Below are 21,499 nucleotides of genomic sequence, written 5' to 3'. Positions count from 1 at the left end.
TGACATCTATTTGAACTCAGTTCAAGAACTTTGAGTGCAGCTGATGTAAAAGAATCTGGAGGCCAGAAAGGATGTGACGTGATGTTTGAGTGACTGAAACTCACGAACAAACAAGATCAATAAGATGGAGAAAAAAAAAGTTCTGATGAGACTTAAAATAAAGATCATCATGTAAAAACCCGAAAATTAGACTTTTCCATTTTAGGAAACTAAATATGTACACTCAGACTTTTTCCCATACTACATTTTCAGTTTTTCTCACTTATCCAGACTTGAACATAGATCTCTGTACAAAACATGTTCATTAATTTTTTCCACAAAATAATTCTTAGATCACAAGATTTTCGATTGGTCATTTCTGCCTATTTAGAGCTGTTTAGGGCTTCCTGTCACTTTAAATTCAAATTAGGTGCTGGCCACGCCCACTAACTCAAAATTTACACTCGCATGTGAAAATGGATGCAGACAGATACGCAATTACACAACCATACATCTTTGAAAAGCAGAAGTGGGCCTTCTGCACAATCAACAAGAATGCAACAAGTGGTTTCTGCATACAACCATTTATCTTTTCCAGCAGCCATTGTACAGCGGTAAAACCAGATGAAAACTCTGATTTGTTTCAGTCAGTGTAATTAGGAAATTGAACTGACAAAAAGAAACTGCAATAAATCTTTCAAATGGTTTAGAAAGTGCAATTAGGAGTCATAACGGTAACAAAAAATAAATATTCCAGCATGACATTGCTCAGAGAAAAAAGCATAGAATTAGATTGAATAGATTGGCCCTTGTGGATCAGACACATTGTCACCAATATGAAAATCGGATCAGTGCTTCTACATGCTACTGCAAACATCAGGAGCATTAATGAAGTAATAAAGACGCGAGTCGCTCACCAGGAAGGTACTTGAAGCAGTGTGTGCTGCTCCGCTTCCTCTTCCCGTTGGAGACGTACAGACTGACAGACACGGGCCGACTGACGGAGAGGTCGCTGTAGGCAGGAACCTCACGCACAGCAAACACTGCAGCAACAAATACACGCATATATAGGTACGCATTATGATAGAATGCATTTACATTTGCTGTTCAAATATATAACTAATACAGAGAATAAATCTTAAATACATTGAATCAAAGTTTTAAAGTGTAAGATTAAAGCCTGAAGACAGTTGAAACCAGATATTTACATTCACTAGATAAAAAGACAGAAACATGTTTTATTCTTGCTGTCTGAAGTTAAATTAAACCAAACTTATTTTTGTTTTAGGTTATTTAGAATTTCCTAAATTATTTGTATTTGCTCATTTAGTGAGAATTTCTGTCAGAGATTTTTCTTGTAAGTTTCCACAAATTCAAAAGTTGACATTTGTACATACATTCGACTTCAGTTTATTCGGTGTATATAAATATCTGATTTCAACTGAGTATCCATGTATATAATTGAAACCAGATATTTACATACACTGAATAAACAGGAGCTACACTGAATAATGCAGGACAACTTTATATATATATATATATATATATATATATATATAATATATATATATATATATATATATATATATATATATATATATATATATATATATATAAATAAATCAATCTTGAATATCTATCATTAAAAGCTAACAAAATATCATAAAAGTATAAACATTTTTGGGCATATACATCCTTTCTGTCTGCTTGGTATGTTTCCATTAGAGAGAAAAGAATGGACTGAAATGCGAGTGACTAATTTTTCAACAACATTTTGTTAATAGTTTTGCCTTTTTTACCCATTTAGTTCCAACAGATGTGGCGCTTTTAGCAAACAAAAGAACGAGTTTAACAAGCTAAAAACTGGGCACATTAGACTCCATCTTGGCAGAGTCTCAACCACTGAGGCTGTGCTGTGATTTAGTTTTATGGATCTGATTTAATGCTTTTCTACCTACTGCTTAATAGTTAAACCATTGTGTCAGACACAAATTTGCTGCTAAAAGCCGGTATGGGCACATGAAGAACTGAACCAGTAAAGAATGCATTTACATTCACTATTAAAAGTAACATGTGGTGTGGATTTTCTGCAAAATGTGGGTTAATCGAGAAAGATTATCAATAATATAGATACCAGATAAGTATCAGTATCAGATCAATGATAGTGTCAGTTTCCCTCTTGAAATTTACATTTTTGCATTTTAGTTTCTCAACTCAACCTCAAAAAATATGTTATTTATTAGTTATCAAATTATAGTTTTTGCACTTTACTAGAAAAAAATGCACACAAATTGTGTTAGTGTTTTATTCAAATATTTTGGAGACACTTTTAAACTTTGTCCAAATTCTCTCAGGGTAATTCAAATGAAAAACAACCAAAACACCCAAAAGTCAGAAGTTTGATTATATACCTTACTAACCACAAATAATGGCGTGACAATTTTCATACCAATGATTATTATTTTTAAGAGAATTTTGTTTATAGACACATTATAATCAATCTGGTTTTGGTTGTATTTGGTTTTTATTTTAATTTCATTTATTGTTTGGTTGTCCATCTTTTATTTTGGATATATAAAATGTCTTCCAGTTCCAGTGTTTTTGTCACAAAACTAAAGATTATTGGTCTGGAACTTGCATGATAATGCCATTATCAACATATTACTTGAAAATGCTCACAAAAAAAACCATTTTATAATTTATTGCAATAATTACTGGATCAATTTATCACTATTTATGCTCTGCAAAGAGGATCAAAGTGGTAGCACTGCTGCCATGGAATAAGAAAGTTCTGAGTTCACCACCCAGTCTGCAATTTTTCTGCAAAATGTTGGAAGCTAGCAATCAATATGACCAACCTATGGGTATCAGATTGTCTTTTATTTACTATATCCAGATTTTTGTTACTCATATTTAAGTCAATAATGACATAAATATAAAAGTATTCCCTGGGCAGACCATCGACAAACATTTAAACTGAGTGAGAGGCATAAAAATACCTCGTTGCTGTTGTCCCGGTCCACATGGGCCTCCTCTTCCCACTGTAGTTTCCCATCTGATGTGCCAAAGCAAAGAGAAACTTAATATTTGGCAAAATTACATTTAATTCAAAAAGCTTGACATTGATGAAAAAAACAACAAAAATCAGAAACATAAAGTAGCATCGCTACATTATATTGATGTCCAGCTATATTTACCAATTAGATCAAACACCAAATGTCACATTCAGCAATAATTGCAGAAATTCTAATTATTGAGAACTTTAAATAAATGATTTCAGGGTTTCTGAAGGTTTCATAAATACTTTTAAAGATATTTCTAAGACCACTTTAAGTTTAATCTACCACCAGTTTTACAAAAAAAAAAAAATTAAAGAAAGAAGTAAGCGACAGAAGTGAGCAAATGTCCAGTCAACAGATGATAATTTACACCTAGCAGTGATAGACGCAGAAAAGCTAGCCAGCTAGCTAAGGATTAGCAGCTAAGTAGCGGTAGCCTCAATAAGCTTGATTCGCAGAACGTAATGAAAATGTTTGGGAGCAACTGAAACTTTTGCCTGACAGTCCGGCAAGAAAATAACATCTACATCGAATATTTGAGATTAAATAGTCCAGCCACGACATAATTTAAGATATGTGATTAGCTTGTTTAAGCTAACGTTAATACTAGCTTAACATTTGACTGTGTACAAAATAGACCAGGGTGTATTTGCTTATTTTATTTAATTGTTTTTGGACTCTACGTGATTTTGGTTTGGTGTCAACCTCATACCGGTGCCCCTCTCCATGAAGAGAACTCTGGAGATCGGCAGGAAGTTGCTCCCTCAGCAGCAGTTCCTCGCCTCCCTCCACGGAGCAGGACGTGACGCTAACGGACTCGATGACCGGAAGCTCCTGGGCCGACCGCTGAGCTGAAGCGATAAACGGACAAACGTTGGCCTCTCGTGGAATTACAACGAGGTTTTAAATTCAGTTGAACTTAATGCAGCGTCTTACAGCATTCAATGGGCAAAGAGGCGACCTGCAGAGCCAGGACGCGCCCTGGAGGGCCAACAGGGGGCGCTACAGGGAGGTGAGTACGAAACACCAGACGCACGCGAGTGTTTTTCCTTCCGACGTCCGTTTCGCCTTTTCGCAGCTCGATGTCGGAGTTTCTCAGTTTTTCAGAATCCCAGCGCAGTCGATGCTGAAAAACAAAATTGTTAAATGAAATTATGTTTTCTGAAGTAGAAGAAACCGCGACAATCTTATTTCATATGTAAGGAAATTCAGACAGAAGAAAAAACATAGGTTTTAAACTTTTACAATCATCTTTCTTCAAATGTGTACATTTGATGTTTTGGAATATCTTTGACTAATATTACAGTCAAAGAATATTTTCTTTGAAATAATTAGAATTTCAAAGAATATTTTCTTTGACTGTAATAGCCTTTCGAGAAAGATATTTTATACGTTTTCTTTTTTAAAACTCACAGAAGCAGCAGATTAAGTTTAAATGTCGAACTTTATAATCTACTTATATGCTCTCTAACCGAAGTCCTGCTGCTGTGTTCAGTCAGGCAAAATCAGAAAATCTGTTCCACAGAATCACTTTCTGTGCAGAAAGACATGCAATAAATTATATCCTGTTTAGGGCAATATACTGTTGTAACAGATGGGGAGTTGGATATTAGCATTAGCTTCTGCTAAATACCATATTGGAATAGCACTTTAGCTTTAGCATAACTAATGCTAATGATTAGTGCTTTTGGGTTAGCGCAACTAGCTTTTCAGTTATCATGTGCACAACTGCTGACAGACATGAAGAATAAAGAAATATTTTAAACATAACCTGCCTGACAACATGAAGTAGGCTTAAAGATTTTAAGTAGCAACACAAAACAGATCTGAAGGCTTCAGTTCCTACTCACAGGGCGGTCATGTTGTTCTCTGGGTTGAGGGGGATGTCCAGCAGTTTGGTTCCTGCCTGGACGCTTTCATGGCTGGCGGTGCCGACCATCTTCCCGGTCACCCTACACAAAGAGAAACATTTAAAATTAAGAGTCCACAAATGTTGGGTACATCAGCTTATCCAAGATATTTAGTTATCTGTTTTCCTTTTAACATTCATTTGACAAATACCATCAAAACAAATGAAAATACTCCTTTTTATATATTTTGTATATGTGTTAGAGGAGAAAAAAAAAACTAATTGCCACAAATAAAACAGTCAAGATTCAGTGAGACGTATTGTGATCACTGCAAAAACACAAAATCTTACTTGAAATGAAATAAAACTAACTTACAAAAATTTGAAAACAATTGTAAATGTCTAGTATCACATATTCTTTAAAAAGTAAATTTCTTCATTACATTTGTGTGTTTATTCTGGCTTTCTAAACATTTGTAATCCAGCAAAAAAGTAAGTATAAGTATAAACAAACCGTACTAATTAGATGTTTAAAAAAATCTCAGATGAGCTTGAGTAGTAGCTGTGATGTCCTGAATAAATCCTGATATTATTTATCTGTCTGATTTTTGAATTCAGAGAAAAAATGGGAGGAGATTTCCTGGAGGCAGAAAACGATTCGTTACACTGCATTTAAAGCCGCAGTTAGATGATGCATCTTGTGAGGAGTTTTAGATTTAATCCATTGAAAAAGAAGCATGGAGATAAATTAGTTCTTTCTGCTCCAGGGTTAAAATAGTTTGGGTTTTTCATTATAGTTTAGTTTCCTTTCATTGTGACTTTTTGTTTGTCCAGTGTGTTTGCTGGTTTTTAGTAGTTGAATATTGTTTAGGTTTAGCTTAGATTTTATTAGTTATAGTTTTTCTCCATCAAACACTGTTTTTGTTTCCTTCAGTTAGTGCCAGTGTGAGTTATTTGTTTGGTTTTAGTTCATTGCATTGACAGTGGTCTGTACCTGTGTATCTGGTAGAAAGGATGAGGTCTGATCGAGCGATCGTCGGCCGTTCCGACAAAAACCTGCAGCGACAGCGGCTTCCTGTCTGCGTAGCCGCACAGCTGGACACAGAAACAAACCACACTGTGACGAAAGCAGCAGGAGACGCAAGTGACTTTCCTTCATCACAAAACACTGAAAAAAATATGACTTCTGCTTAAATCAGGGGTGGCCAAAGTGGAGGCTGGGGGCCATTTACGGTCCTGTATGTATTTCTGTGTGGACCACTGGCACAGTTTAAAGCAAATATAAAGGTTTTTTTTTTCATTTCTTTTCATTTAGTTTGACAAATTTTGGATTTATAAGAAGAATGAAATGTTTGGTAATACATAAGCTTCTTATTCATTCTAAGTCTAAAGTTTTAATTCTTTGTTATTTTGTATAATTATAGAATTACAAACTCAGACAATTTTTATAATTTGCATCTTAAAAACCTTTGTGTTTAGATGCAAAAATTTGATTTGTTGATATTTGCGGGGCAGGGGGGGAAATCTGAAAATAGAAAAAAATGAAAAAAAAAAAAAAGATTATAAAAAATAAAAAGTATGCTTTTTAGATAAGAAATAGATTTTTGTATCTAAAAATGCCTATTACCCCTACATTTCTAAAAAAAATATGACTATGTAAAAATATTTGTAAAATTTCTAAAAGATATAAACAAAATTTTAGATGCTAAAAAAGTAGGGTTTTTTAATCAAAATATCTTATTTAATATTCAAATGTATTTTATTTAAAGTAAATAAATTTACATAATAAGATAAATATACTTACACATTTAATAAAGTAAATTTCTGAAATCTACTGCATAAGATTTAATAAAGTGAATTTAATTTAATACATTATATATGAAATGTAAAGTTGATTTAATTATTTACTTTAGTCCCTCAGACAGTTTGGACCCTTTTGGTTTAAATAAAAGAAATTTGGAGTAAAATCCCGGTTAGACGGATTTTCTGCAGTGAAAAACGTCAGTCGCACCTTGACAACAGGATGTCCTGTTGGTGCGGCTTTGACGGCGGCTCTGCTGCCCTCCGTCTCGTAGTGGGCTCGATGGTGGCCGCGGTTGCACCTCGATGCGCAGCTCATACTGGTCAAACTGGGACGGGAGCGGCCAGTCAAGTGGAGGCAAAGCATTAGACCTAAAGGACAGGAGATTATTTTATAGCTGAGAAAAACATAGATAACAGCACAACAGACACCCAGTGTGAGACATATAGCAAATAAAACGATTTAAATTAGCACTGGTTGTTTCTGACCAATTTTATACCTCGGCATATTTTTATTCAAGTAAAAGTAAAAGTATGTCCAGGAAATTTTTTGTTTTGGTAAAAAAAATTAAAAAATTTATACACTACTGGAGTAAATAAAAGTTTACTCAAGTAGTGAGTAACTGAGCAAATGAGATGATCAGATGGACCAAACTGTAAAAGTTAAGTGGAAATTTTGTTATTTTAAGGACAAAAAAATAACAAATCAGGCAAAATAAAATTTTTGCAAATCAGTTTTCTTTCAATAAAAACTTCAGAAACTTTTAACAGAAACTGCAGGTGTGTGTGTCTGGTGAAGTTTTGGTTAAAGCATGTTTGTCTTCATTAATTGGGTAAAAATTTCAGGTATTTTACTCAAGCAAGAGTAGAAATAATGTTTCCCAAAAGAGAAACATTATTTCTTGCATTTTCTGAAGTAAATGCAAGGGAGTAAATGTAGCTAGTTGCTCAGTAAAAGGTGAGAAGTTTGACGGACAGACCAGCTAATTTAGTCTCATTTCAGACTGAAAAAAATGCTATTGGCCAAAAAATCTGAATCGGCAAGTGAGGTTTTTTAGAGATCGGGCAGAACTCTGCAGTCGGTTCACCTCTAAAGATTATTGCAGCTTTAAGAGTGGGAACATGATCGTTTGCCCCACCTGTCTCTTTGTTGCCCTCCCATGGACTGGCAACCTTTCCAGGATTTATGGTTTTGTCTATTTGAGATCAAATTTCAATAATTCTGGAAACTCTAAAGTGAAGCAGGGTGGATGCACTTCTCAAGTGTCTTTTGGTTGTTTTTCAGTTCGACTAGAGGACATCAGAATCCCTCACACCGTTTTTTACCATAAAATATGTTCTTGCCTGAAGAGAGGACTGTGGGCGCTGGCTCTGGTTCTGCCCCAGGCCAGGGCAGGAGGAACAGGGAGGTAGTCCATGCCCAGAGTCGGGGGCTCTCTCCTGGGCTGCTGGTTCTCCGGCAGCGGACAGGGGGAGCTTCGGCCCAGACCCGGCTCCTGGTCCACTTCTCTGGGAGACAACTGCAGCGAAACACGTCTCTGTTTAACAGCTGATTCAAATGCATTTACATTACAAATATGAGCAAATCTTTGCTTATATAAAAACACAATTACAGTGTTTCCCTTAAATGAGAAATTAAATCAAAATCAAACATGATTAAGGTTGTTCACACAATACGTCATTAAAAATAAGGGCAGGATGTAAACAGTTACATGAGATAAATTCATGTTTCAGTCATAGCCACAACAATTTCTGAATATTTTCTTGCAAATTTTTTTACTTTTGAAACTCAGAGTGAGTTTTATTTTATTTTTTATTTTTTAAATTGCCGTGTTTCCATTTCAATTTGTGCAATTTATGGTTAATGGAAACCCAGTTATTTACTTTGGAGTATTAGGACGTTGTGGTTAGGAAGAATATAAAAGAAGCAAATTTCTGTCAAAAAACTGAAATTTATGGATAAATCTCAGAAAAGTTCTGAAAAAAACAAGTTTCTGAGTTTGAGAAATAAAAAAAAACAAAAAATTTTTTTAGATTAATCTCAGAAAAAAACATGGAAGTCTCTGAATTTAAATAATCAAAAATTTGCTAGAAAAAAATAATAAATTTTTAGATCAACCAGAGTTTTAAAAGTGAAAAATGTTAACTTTTTATACTCACACAATTTAAATTTTTTTCTCAAAAAATCGGAGATTAATCTGAGTTTTTTCAGAAAATTTTTTGATTTCTCAATCAATTATTTTGATTGAAAAATCAATGATTCTCTGATTAATTGATTTCAGAAAAATGATTCCCTGAGCTTGAAAAAGAATGAAGAAGATTGATCTAAAAGAAAATTTTTATTTATTTGGGCAGAAATTTACTCCTTTTTTTCTCTTTATCTTTATCTGGAACAAGAAACCTTTTAGTTTAGTAAAAAAAATGTTATTTCAAAACTGAATTGTTTGCATAAGGCAAATTTGCTTTCATAATTTAAATTTACACATTTTTGTGGCTGATGGAAATGCGGCCACATGTTTTTCTCAAATGAACAAGCCAGGACTTCCACCTGCTCCAGGGACGTCTTCCTGGTTTTCTGCGGGATGTTGAGCTCGCAGCTTCCGGCAGCGCCTGCGACTGCGAGGCGGACTCTCCGCCCTCCAGGTTGCATCCCTGCAGGTCCTCCGAGTAGCTGCTCCTCCGCGAGATGCAGGAGACGCCAGAGAGAGTTCCTGCGCTTCTTTCCTCCTGGGGAGTGGGCCTGGAGGACGGGGACAGTCCGAAACCAACGTTGGCCTCATTGAGCTCCTCTTCCTCCACCAGCAAGGAGTCGCAGCTGGAGGCGGGGCTGAGCCAGCCGCGGGACGATGGGCTGGAGGCGGGGCTGGGGCTGAGGGAGCCAGGGAACCGGTCGCGGTAGGAGAAAGGGTCCAGAAGGGGGAGGTAGAGGCGCTCCCTGTCCCAGCCGCCGCTGCCGCCGCCGCCGCCGCCGCTGCCCATGTCCCAGTAGCTGGGGACGGGCTGCGCTGGGTCATCCTCCGGGGATGGTGGTGATTTGAATGCTGGGGCACTCAACCACACAGGACTCTGACACCTGGAGGAATAGAGAAATAAATGTTTTAGAAATTTAAAAATAAAATTGTAGAAATATAACTTGCATCAGAGTTCAAGATATATGGTTCAGGATATGGCATGAGTAAAAAAACACCCCAAAAAAAATAAAGACAGAAAATTGTGTGCTAACGAATGAATATTATTAACCGTATGTGTGAGAGAGTGTGTAAACAATGATGGCAGGCATGATGCCATGTAGCAGTGCTCATTTTAGAATATTATTTTGCATTGAAAACTGAAATGTGTTCTCCTATAAGCTTCCTTCAATATAATAAAAAAAAAGTCATAAGTTAAGAATGAAGCTAGACAGCATTCACAACTCATCAGTTATGCCTATTTTGAGTTGTTTTAGAGCCTCATGTCACTTTAAATCCAAATAAGCTCCTGCTGGCCACCCCCACCCCCCAACTCAACATTTACAATCGCACATGAAAATGGCTGCAAACAGATGTGCAATTACATGTTTGAAAAGCAGAAGTAGAGCCTCCAGCACAACCAACAAGAATGTAAGAAGTGGTTTCTGAATGGCACGCGATGACAAAACACTCGTCTTTTCCAGCAGCCATTATTCAGCAAAAACAGTAGAAAGACCTGGAACTCTGTTCCGGTTGCTAGGTAACAGGGCTGAAGTTCTGCTTGGGTTGCCAGGTGACCGGGAAGCTTTTGAAACGACTCATTTTCCAAACACCAACAGTCGTCAACTTATTACAAAAAAACAAAAGAAGATTTGATGTTTTTTGGGGGGTTTCTTTTAAAGCGCTTGGACTGTTTTTAGAAGCAGTAGAAACCCAAATGGAAATACAAAAACTAAATAACAGGACCCGTATCATCCAAGGTGGGGCGGAGCCGTACTTTCAAGCTGAGTTCGGTGACATTTGACCCTAAAATCTACTGCAAACCAGGCGACATTTTTCCAATCTGGAACTGGCTATTTTTGAAAAGACTGCAAACATTTTAGCCTTAGTTTCCTATTCTTAGCTATAAATCTCAATAAAAATGAGACAAAATTCTTTAAACAAGGTGTGGAGTAGGAGTCCAACAGAAAGCAAACCAGTTAAAAAGTTTAGTTCAGTGACTCATGAACTGTTTTCGTCTCACCTGAACGGAGCGGGCCGGCAGGCTCTCATAGGTGCCGCTGAACTCTCTGACTGCAGCCCGTCTGGGAGGTGGCGAATGCATCCCTGCCCTCTGATTGGACGAGGGCGGCGGGCTGGGGATGTTGATTGAGTGTCCTGCATGAGCGATGGCTAAGTTGTTGTCTGTACCTGAACGAAACAAAAAAGAAAGTGATCTGTGAGGTTGAATATAAGAAAAAATGTGGTTTGGAAGACCATAAGTGACGAAATTAAATACATGTGATCAGGCCGGCCAAAGCCTTTCTGGGACCCTGAGCAGATCCTGATTTTGGGGGCCACTTCTACCAACATGCCAACATCATATTACTACTATTATTAGTGTCATTTGTAATTAGCTTACAACATATCAGTGTTATTATGGCTATTTATTTTCACCCTGAAGGAAAGACACTAATTAATTAGCATTTTGAAATGCAAAGTGATATTTAAGTGTGGCATATTAATTTAACAATTTAAAAGTTACACTGAATTTACTGTAAAGTTTAATGTTTTTTATTTTTTTATTTTTAACAAATGTGTCAAATGAATGAAACACTACAAAATAAAATCAAAGATGCTGTTGGGAGCCCCCTAGTGGTGCCGGGGCCTCAACCAGCTGCCTTGGAGCAATATGTGACCGACGGAGTGACTGAAAGAAAATTAACTGTGAGGCTCATATATATGGGTAAAAATATGGTTTGGAGGACAAAAAGTGACGAAAATAAATGTATCCTTAAATAAGTAATTAAATGTTCCATTAAATACATAAATGTCTAATTGAATGTTTAAATCATTTACTTGGAAGACAATTTAATTTTTTTAGTTGTTCATACAACAATGGAAACTTTTTGTAAGTGAAGCAGAAAAATAATTAAATACAGATTTAATTATTCTTTGGTTAATTCAAAGGGGCGGGGTTGTGGGCGGGGCTTATTACCATTGGTTAAACGCCACGAGTTTTAGAATCGATTCTTCAACTTCTTTCTGCTACATCGTCTGGAAGACAGTTTCCTGCTCCTATGTTGTTTCTAATTGTAAAACTTTTCCAAAATCTTTTAAAAAATTTTAAAAGATTTTCAAAGAATCAAGCTAAGCTAACCGAGCTGAACAGTGTTAGCCCTGCCCCTCGACTTTAATTATATGTTTGCATTTAGTGATTTATTGACATATTTAATTAATTTATTGTGTATTAAATGTATTTAAAAAATTTTTTTCAATGGTAAATTCAATGATTATTAAACTTTGTCACTAAAGGCCCTCCACATGTTTACAGACATTTTTTGTTTTACTTTTCACTGGGAATAAAAACTGAATATTAATTTAGTCTGTGATCTTTTGCGACATGTGTATTTTCTATTTTTTCTCGAAACCTCAGTCTGCATAATTGTTGGTTTACTTTTGTTGTTTTGGTTTGATATTATTTAAAAATGGATGCATTAAATTTCAATTCAACTCTTGTATACAAAATTACTGATGTAATTAAGATTAATTTTTCTACATGAACATGCCTTTATCATTTATTACGCATTAGTTTTCCTCAATTTGCAGTAATTGTTGTCGTATGGAAAACACCCCGCTGGGGCTTTTTAAAGCAAGCCAACAAAAGCAGTGGACCAAACTGTTTAGCCTGTTTTATTACAATTATATCAATCTCATGGCTGGATTTATTTATTTTTATTAAGATAACACAGCTGATTTTCCTGTGATAACAGGTCAATTAATCCTTTTATAGATTAAGAAAGTTAGCCTGTAACACTCAAGTGGGGTTCATTCCAGTTATTTTTGATTTTACTGCAGTTTTTATTAGAACAACATGATCTTATAAGATATTCAAAGACAGATGAAGGACTACCTAAACCTTTCTAATTGAACCACCATCTGGTGAAATAAACATCAGTATAATGACATAAACCGAACAATTGCCAGGACAAAATGAGTTTTTCAACCTTGTGGTTTATGCTGAGAAGTTATTTTTTTAAAAAGAAAAAAATTAAGCTTTTTAAAATAAACACTGCAATCATATTTTACTTTCAATAAACATTTTTTTAAAGTTTGTAAAGACTTTTTTAGTATTATTTGCACATGAACGGCTGTGTGTGGGTTTCTGAACCCTGACCTATTTGTTTTGTCTACATGCTTTGTGCATTGTTATGGTCTTTCCTTTGCTGGATGCTGAGGAAAAGCAGTGAAACAAACTGCTTCCAAGATGAAATACTGGATATTTAGTCGTGATTGATGCATTTTCTTAACACAAACCTTTTTTCTCGGGACACAAATGAACTGTTTGGGTTTTGTAAGTGTAAATAAGAAGCTTCTTCTTTCAAAGAAAACATTCTGGCCAGAATAAAAAGTTATTAAACAATGTGTTTTGGTGAAACCAAATACACAAAAACAACAAAAAGCATCACCAACAAAACATCAAAACTCACAAGAAAGCACGGTGGTGGTGCCATCATGATGTGGGGATGCGTTTCTGTGTTTTTATCGAGGTGAATGAAAATTTGAAAACAGTAACAGAACATGACTATGAATTTACCCCCTTCAACTTTTTCAAATCGAACATTTTGTGCTGCAAATTGTTTTTTTTTGTGCTGCTGTACTTTAAAACGTATTAACAAATGTTTCGATGTTTGGAGGCTATCAACGGTCAACTGGCCAGTCCACATTTACAAAACCAAATGAAATATGAGGTCAGTCAATATAAGATAATTTACATCAATTTTGTTTGATTTTCTTAATGTGGGACGGTCTATTTCTGACGCGTAATATTTTTAAAATGATTGCAGCACAAACAAAAAAAGATTTCTGCTCAAACGTTTGACACCAATTTAGTTTAATTTGGAAAATATTACTTCAGCAGTCAAACTTCACACCTTTTTTAATATTCTTTATTGATTTTTTTAGCAGAGTTGTGCAGGGTAAATACTAAAATAAAACTAAACACTTTAGTGAGGATGTGTGCAATTTTATAAGCTACTATAGATTTTGGGGGGATTTAGATAACATAAAGGCCCAAGTTATATTTTCTATTAAAAATAGTATTTTTGAGCATCAACAAAATGGCATCACGACCAAAATGATGACGAACTCATCCGTTCCTCATTAACAGCTGCATACCAAGCTGCTAGTTTTTATAACCGGCACTAAAAGACACTTTCTTATGCATGAAATCACCAAAGGTTTTTTCAGTTTCATTTCAAACAGCCACCCAAACAAGGCCACAGCCGCTTGGGGCCACATGTAATTTCCATCTTCCACACGGAGCATCGCAGCGGTTTTCCTGTAATGAGCGAGGCTCCATCTGATCATTGTTGTGCAATGATGGTGGTGAGCCATGCAGGCAAATTTTGGGCAACGTGGACACACAACTGAAACCGCCAACAAATTACGAGTTAGGATTTTTTTAAAAAAGAAAAAGAAAGAAATCTCTTCAAATGTTTCCTGGCAAAAGAATATTTCCAAGTGATTAAAGCTGCTGTACTCAGGCAACGTTTTGTTTTAGATCTGGGCGTATGTGTGTGTGCAGACCAGTAAAGTTTATGAGCCTCGAAAGCTTACCTAACACTTATTGAACACAGTAAAAAAGCTATTCTAAAGTACAAAAGATCTTAATAACTGATTTTTTTTAAAGCCGTGTATACCTCCAACCTGAGAGTTACAGCCCCTTTGAGAGATCACAAAGTATGAGATATTTAAAAAAACATCAGGCCAGGATTTGTGCAATGAACCCCTAAAATGCATGAAAACTGTGGCATTGACAAAAATGCAGTGAGGACTTTTCAGAAAGTTTGACATTTGAGAATAAATGATCCAGATGCACCAATCAATCAACTCGAGATCCATCACCTTCCTCACATTTCCATTTGTTTCACTCACACCCACACTGGTATTTATGTGTGGCACCAATCCCTGAACAAGAAAAAGATCAAATAGATACAAAGTACCAAAATAAGGGAACAAAACTGGCTGATATCAATTGGTATTGGTTTTTGGTGTTAGTACCAAAATACCAAAAAAAGTAGCAAAGAACAAAGAAATGAAGCAATTTTCTGTCTTTAAAATGCATCAGGCATGTATTGGTTACTTTGGTGCACTCTTCTTTCTCTGTTAGATTCAGATTTATACATGTCACTGTTCAATTCAGTCAAATTCAAAACTATTTCCTCTGTCCAAAAGAAAATCTGCATCACATTTTAACCATTTTATATGTTATAATCTGTAGCTAAGAAAAAAAAGAAATCAAGCAACAATTTGAACTTGGTGATGATCAGTGAAACTCCAGCAAATAGAGTAAATATTCTAATAAGATGCATTTTTATGCTTAAGAGCGTCAAAGTCTACCAAAGTACTTTGACTCAGTTTTTTATGTTTATTGAAAGTCACATCAGTGTTTAAGGAATATGATTTGATGCATAAATTAGTACAGAACTGCATAACTTTGTCAGATTGAAACGACCACCTCTGTTAAAAAACATGTTGCTGTTTTATGTGCAACAGTCCTTAAGAAAAAAGGAATATTTAACACTTAAAACCAGCAGATAAGAGCTCAAAAAATTAAAATTGTTATTGGACAGGAAAAGGTTCAATAACAAATTTATCTGGTTTTATTTACCTTTGTAGGAGGATGACTACAAATTTAAATACTTGAAATAAAATGTTATTTATAACTGTAGTGTCCAAAAGAGATTTGGTATTTCTCAAAACAATAATCTAATTTCCTCCATATTTATTCATCACAATCCAAATAGGAAATATAAATAATTTCGATTTTGTTTTTGCATATTTACTTTTTGGAATAGGATATTTTGTTTTATGCAGTTTTGCAGAAATTACGCCTAAACTTGCATCTGCTGCTCAGTGACATCAAACATTTTCACATGAGCATACCAAAAGGAAATGGTGTAATCTAATAAAATATAATATTAAAATAATAATCTACTATTATAAAGACAATATAAGCTCCATGCTTTTGCTGTGACTTAAATTGATTGTCATATTTAATTGTGCAGCAGCTCATTTTTGTTTGAAGTCGGTTTGCATACTGTGTGGTGAGCAGATGCGTAGAGAGGATAAAGTAACGTATCGACCACAAACCTTTCATTCCTGTTTCATTCCCGACATCTAAGAGACTTTGCTCCATATGTGGAATAAATCTTTCTTTGAAGTGTGAATTCACTTGTTAAAATTTATTGGCAGGAGGAATAAACATGCTGAGATCTTGCATTAAAGATTTTTTGTACTTCTACTCACAGGATCACGTGTTTTCTCGATAGAAAAGTGTTTCACTTCAAGATGTCTGCATCTTTGGTTGCTGATTTGGGGAAATAGCACTGATGGCTAATTTAAAGTTGAGCTGAAGTATGAAAAATGTGGCGTCATTAAATAATGAAATATGAGTTCTTTATGAGAAGTTTAAATATATTTTGCAAGAGTAGAGAAGAATAACGAACTTTAAACTTCTAAAACTTTAAACTTTTTAACTTAAATGAAGATTTTCTCTAATTAAAGTAACTTAAACAGATTAAGTTACTTTCTGGAGGCTAAAACAAATAAAAGAGAAACTTATTTGATAAAGGTATTAAGTTTTACTTCAAGAGAAAAACAAATGAATTAAATAATTATCTGTATTTATTCCTGCAAGATGACAGTGCTAAATACACAACCATGCAGATTCACAGAGTATCTGTCCCTAAATATTATTTGATATTTATATTTAAAAACCTGCATCAACATACACGCTTCAGCATAATGCAGGGATGTCCAAAGTGTGGCCCTGGGGCCATTTGCGGCCCTCTGGATGATTTTGTTTGGCTCCTCGTTCCACAATTGAACAATGGAGTGATTAATCCAAGATTTTTACAGACAAATAAAACTTTTTTTTTTATTTAGCTACAAGATACGACTTTATTTTTCTTTTATTAACAATGTTTCTGATGTTATTTATTACATTTGAGTAAATCTGGCAAGTGCTGCTAAAACTTTGTTGCCAAAAGAAAAACTTTTGGAAGATATTTACTTATTATTTAATGCAGCAACTGTGCCAGACACTATTTGTATAACAATTAGACTACTTTGCTTTTTTTAAAATATCACCAATTTAGCATATTATTGGAGAGATAAAAAAAACAGCAAATGTTTTCAGAAATAAATCTTTTCAGTTTTGATTTTAAAAGAAAGTGCCGCTGTCCAAATGGCAAAAAGTTTGGTCAGCCCTGGTCTAACACATTTAGAAACAAAAAGTAATTGAAGATTTTGTTTTGATGTATCAAAAAATAATAATAAAAAAATTTTCTTCCTGATCAGAGTAGAAGAGTACACTGTAAAAAAAAGGTGTAGGTTTTACAGGAAAAATCTGGCAGCTGTGGTTAAAAGGATTTCCTGTAAAACTGACATTAAGTATCAAACTCTACTAAAAAATAATATGCAGATTAATTTTCAGTGATTTAAATCACAGCTGATTTACATTACTAAACTTTTAAGTCTACAAAAAATGCATGTTAATTTTACATTATTTATTTTATATTTTCAAATACAAAATAAAACTGTAGTTTTTCTACTGCCAGAATAATTTTCAATTTTTACCATTGCAGTTTTAACAAATTTGATTATGCTCATGTCTTATTGCTGTAAAAACAACAAAAACATTTTGTTTCAAAAGTTTCTGTGAAATAAACAAAAACATTTATGTTTTTTACTTTACATTTTTTTGATTTTACATAGTTTTTGTGTAAATTCCACAGCCATTTTTAACAGTGTACCTTAAAACAAAGCAGGTGACTTCTTGATCTTTGGCCAGTGGATCATTTTCATCATTAATCTTTTGGGATTTGGTTCTGTTTTGGGAAATATTTAACGTTAAAATAATTCACTTGCTCCATTTTCAGCAGATGTAGTTTGAGTTGAAGTAGGAATACAGTGGATTCAATAAATCGAGGTTATGTTTAATTATAATTATTATTTTCTCTTTTTGACAATGTGTCCCACTCCATGCCATAACCTGCTGCTGAACTGCAGGTTATGGCAGTTTGTCACTTCTTTAGTGACAAACTGCTGCATCCTTGGTGGACAAAAGAGCCTAAACAAAGATCCTTTCTCCAGAAGATGCTAGACTCTGTAACCATCACTTCCACCAACATCCTGCTGATATTTGTACAGTTTTGCTCAAATTTCTGCTGGTGTTTGCTCATCTCTGTTGTTTCATTTTCACATATTGTTAATACTCTGTTTTTGCCATACACAAATATGGCAAAAATAAATAAATTTTTGCCATATTTGTAAAAAAAAAAAAAATCCTACTCAGTTGCTCAATCCTTGGATTGGAGTATGGCATTTTTCCATAACTTTGCAGTATTTTCTGTTGTAAAATACTGACAGTATCTTAAGCTAAATTGTGTTTCATATTTTTAGACCTTTAGTTTTGTGTATATGCATCGATTGCCTGTCACTTTGCAGCTGTTACACCAACATTTCCCTCACTGTGAGACAATAAATTATATTTCTTCTCTTCCTCTCTTCCAAAGGCCTTCAGGTTAACAATTTGAAAGAATATCTGTAGTTTGTATATTTGCCTTTAAAAGTGAAAAGGCTTTGCATTTTAGAGTAGTCTCCTTTCTTCTGCTTTGTTTTTATAACATGCAAAAACAGTGAAACTTAACCTGCATAAAGGTGTTATACGTAAACATTTATGCATCAAAGTATCCCTCCAACTGAAAATAAAAGGTACAAAAATGTGACTTTTGTGCATAAATGACCCAGAATGTCTCTTAAAATAAAGAAAAGTTTATTCTTTGATAAATGGCAGATTGAAGAACAACAGAAGTAAAAATTGCCTGACTCTGATCTCCTGGCTTGGTGCATCTCTCCTGAACTTCTCCTGCAGTTGCACATTCATGCCTGGGGTTTGGTAATCCAACTAAATGCCAGTGTGGGCGTGAAACAAACGATTGGATACGATGCGTGTTTGTGAGAGTTTTGCGGCTAAAAATGAGAGGGAGATGGAGGCCGAGCTAAAGAAGGGAGGTGCGCTCAGTACACACAGAGGTTGAGGTTCCTTCCCAGATGGCAGCTGTTAACTTTGCTCACACGCACAGCTGATTAGAAACACATTGAGTCTGGGGCCGCACGCACACATGTCCAAACACATGCACACGCGCGCCAATGCGCACAACAAACAGGGAAACGGCGAGATATGCACGCAGATGCATACCATACCGAAAAACAAAGCCGCTGTGAGAATTCACCCAGGGAAACAGGCACGCATGCAGCCTGAAGCACAAACACACACCACATTAGCGGATGCATATGGATGAAGGCCGTCATTAGTGTGGATCATGCAACTACACAAGCGTGCATACGCGTTCCCATGCATTAAGAAGGCTTCCAGTTTCTTTATCTGCAGCCTGAACTGAATTTATGACTCTAACCGAGGTTGCTGGAGTCCAGCCGCAACAGGGCGCCGTCACCTTCCTCTTCCCCGCCGATGGAGCTCTCCGGCTCGGTTGTGCGCGCCGGGGACGGCCTCTGGATCTGCCGCTGAGGCGGGTCCTCCTCAAACACCAGCTTGAACTCGAACTCGCCCTCCTCCCAGCCCGAGCCCGGCGCGGCCCCCATCGTCCTCCGGATCAGGACCCAGAGATCCGATCTCAATCTCCTGCGACTCCTTAAAGGGCGCCACAAAAACAAAAAAAAAACAAAACAAAAAAAAAAACTTTCCCAGAGGTTTTCCAAGAGGTTTTAGCTTTCTCCCATCAGCGCGTCATTGCGCAAAAACTATCCATCCCCCTTCTTTTTCTTTTTCTTCTTCTTCGGGTTTTGCTTCGGGCCCCCTCCAAAAAAAAAAGTTTCTGCTGCTTCTTCTGGGTTTATTTGCAAGTTTATCCAACCGGGTGCTTCGCGGTTCGCTTTAAACCATCCTTAAAGAAACATCAAGAAAACTCCCAGTAAGCGCTGATCTTTAATTCCAGTTCCATCGAGATCCCACGACTCCTTCCTCTGTCCCGTTTGAGGCAGAGAGAGAAGAAAAAAGTTCATCAAATATTTTTGTCGTCCTTTACCCTTAATTGCCTTTGGGTGGGTTTCCCAGCCCCGGCTGCTCCGTTACTCATTCCCCATAGGACTCTGTATGTGTCAGTCATGAATCCCCCCTGCCCAGCCTCCAGCCTCCCTCCTCTGCCTCCTTCTGGATTCTCTTTCTGTCACATTTACTTCACATTCTCTTCATACAGTCTCGTAATCCAGTTTTTCCCTCATCATCATAGCTGCCTTTTTCCATTTGGCGGCTAAATTTGGCATCAGAATTGAAGTTTTTCCAGGTATTTGGGTTAAAAGCAGAATGATTGTTATTCTAATCAGGACCAGGAGGCATGGGGAGCTGCTTAAAGTCTCTCATACCTCCATTTGTAGACCAGCTGCATGGCCACCAGGGCTGCAGTGTTAACTGTCAGTTAGTGAACATAAGAGGGCCTATTTCCTGTGGCGATGAACGCAACAACCCCCCTTTTTTGGCTGTCACTCTTCCCTCTCCTCCCCATTTTCTTTTCTTTTTTTTACTTTGTCTTGATTTTTTTCTCCCCCTTGACCAAGTCTCTGTCGTCTCTTCTCCCCTCCCTCCTCTTCCTCTCCACCAAAGATCTGTTTCTCATTATCCTCTGTAGTCTGCTCTCTGTCTGAGTCAGGAGAAGAAAAACTTAAATAAACACACTCACTCTCGGTCTCTCCAACATCTCCATGCTCCGACCCCCCTCCGGTTCTCACAACCGTCGGCTGTATGCTGTGCTGGCGTGTAACCGGGGGCTCGCTTCACTCTCTGGGTCATCCTCCGGGGCCTCGGGGTCCTGGATTGGTCTCAAGATGTTACAGTGCGGTTAGGGAGAAGGGGGAAACTGCTACCAAACAAGCAGACACAAGGATTTCCAAACCCCCCGACAAAACCCAACATCACTAAATCAAAAAATGACAGAACAAGACTGAGACATAATCAGAGGAACTTGTATTTAGTGGTTAGAAAATTAACCATAAAGTTGGCTTGTGCTTTTATGGAAACATCTGCTTTTCTACTTTCTACTTGTGGGATAAGAACATAACACGACAGAAATATTTTAATACCATAATATGGGACAGAACAACAGCAAGATCAAGAGTAAAACAACAGAGTAATAATCTAATGTGGGACAGTTTAGTAAAAATAAAACAATGGACAGTATGGTAGTATTATAAAACAGGAAAGTGAAAGTATAGAGAAAGATAGCATGGTAATACTATAGTATATAACAAAACATTGGAGAGCATATAAGTAGTGTTGTGTAGAACATGATAGACGTAATATAAAGAAGTAAAGTGCATTAATACTTTAATAATACACAGCATAATAGAATTTTAAGGACAGTATAGTTAAAGTTTTTCTTTTCTCTATAAAATAGTAGAGGATAAAGCACAACATAGTAGTTAGTACTGTGCAGTGATGTAGTATTATATATTATAATATATCTTATAATAGTCCTGTGTAGGACAGCAGGAATGCTGTACCTTGAGATTTTCCTTTAATGCTGTTTTTGGTTCATTTTTATTATCTGACTCTCTTTATTATTAAAACATCTTGTACGTTG

General features: G+C 36.0%; 1 pseudogene; it reads right to left on the bottom strand.

The window, feature by feature from the left end:
• Positions 1-896: 896 nt before the first annotated feature.
• On the bottom strand, positions 897-19,642 carry LOC129356800 (nuclear factor of activated T-cells, cytoplasmic 4-like; annotated as a pseudogene).
• Between the last annotated feature and the right edge of the window lie 1,857 nt (positions 19,643-21,499).

The sequence above is a fragment of the Poeciliopsis prolifica genome, unplaced genomic scaffold, assembly GCF_027474105.1.
Source record: "Poeciliopsis prolifica strain line A6 unplaced genomic scaffold, Auburn_PproV2 SCAFFOLD194, whole genome shotgun sequence".
NCBI lineage: Eukaryota > Metazoa > Chordata > Actinopteri > Cyprinodontiformes > Poeciliidae > Poeciliopsis > Poeciliopsis prolifica.
The sequence above is the reverse complement of the archived record's forward strand: the minus strand, read 5'-3'. Positions and strand labels throughout refer to the sequence as shown.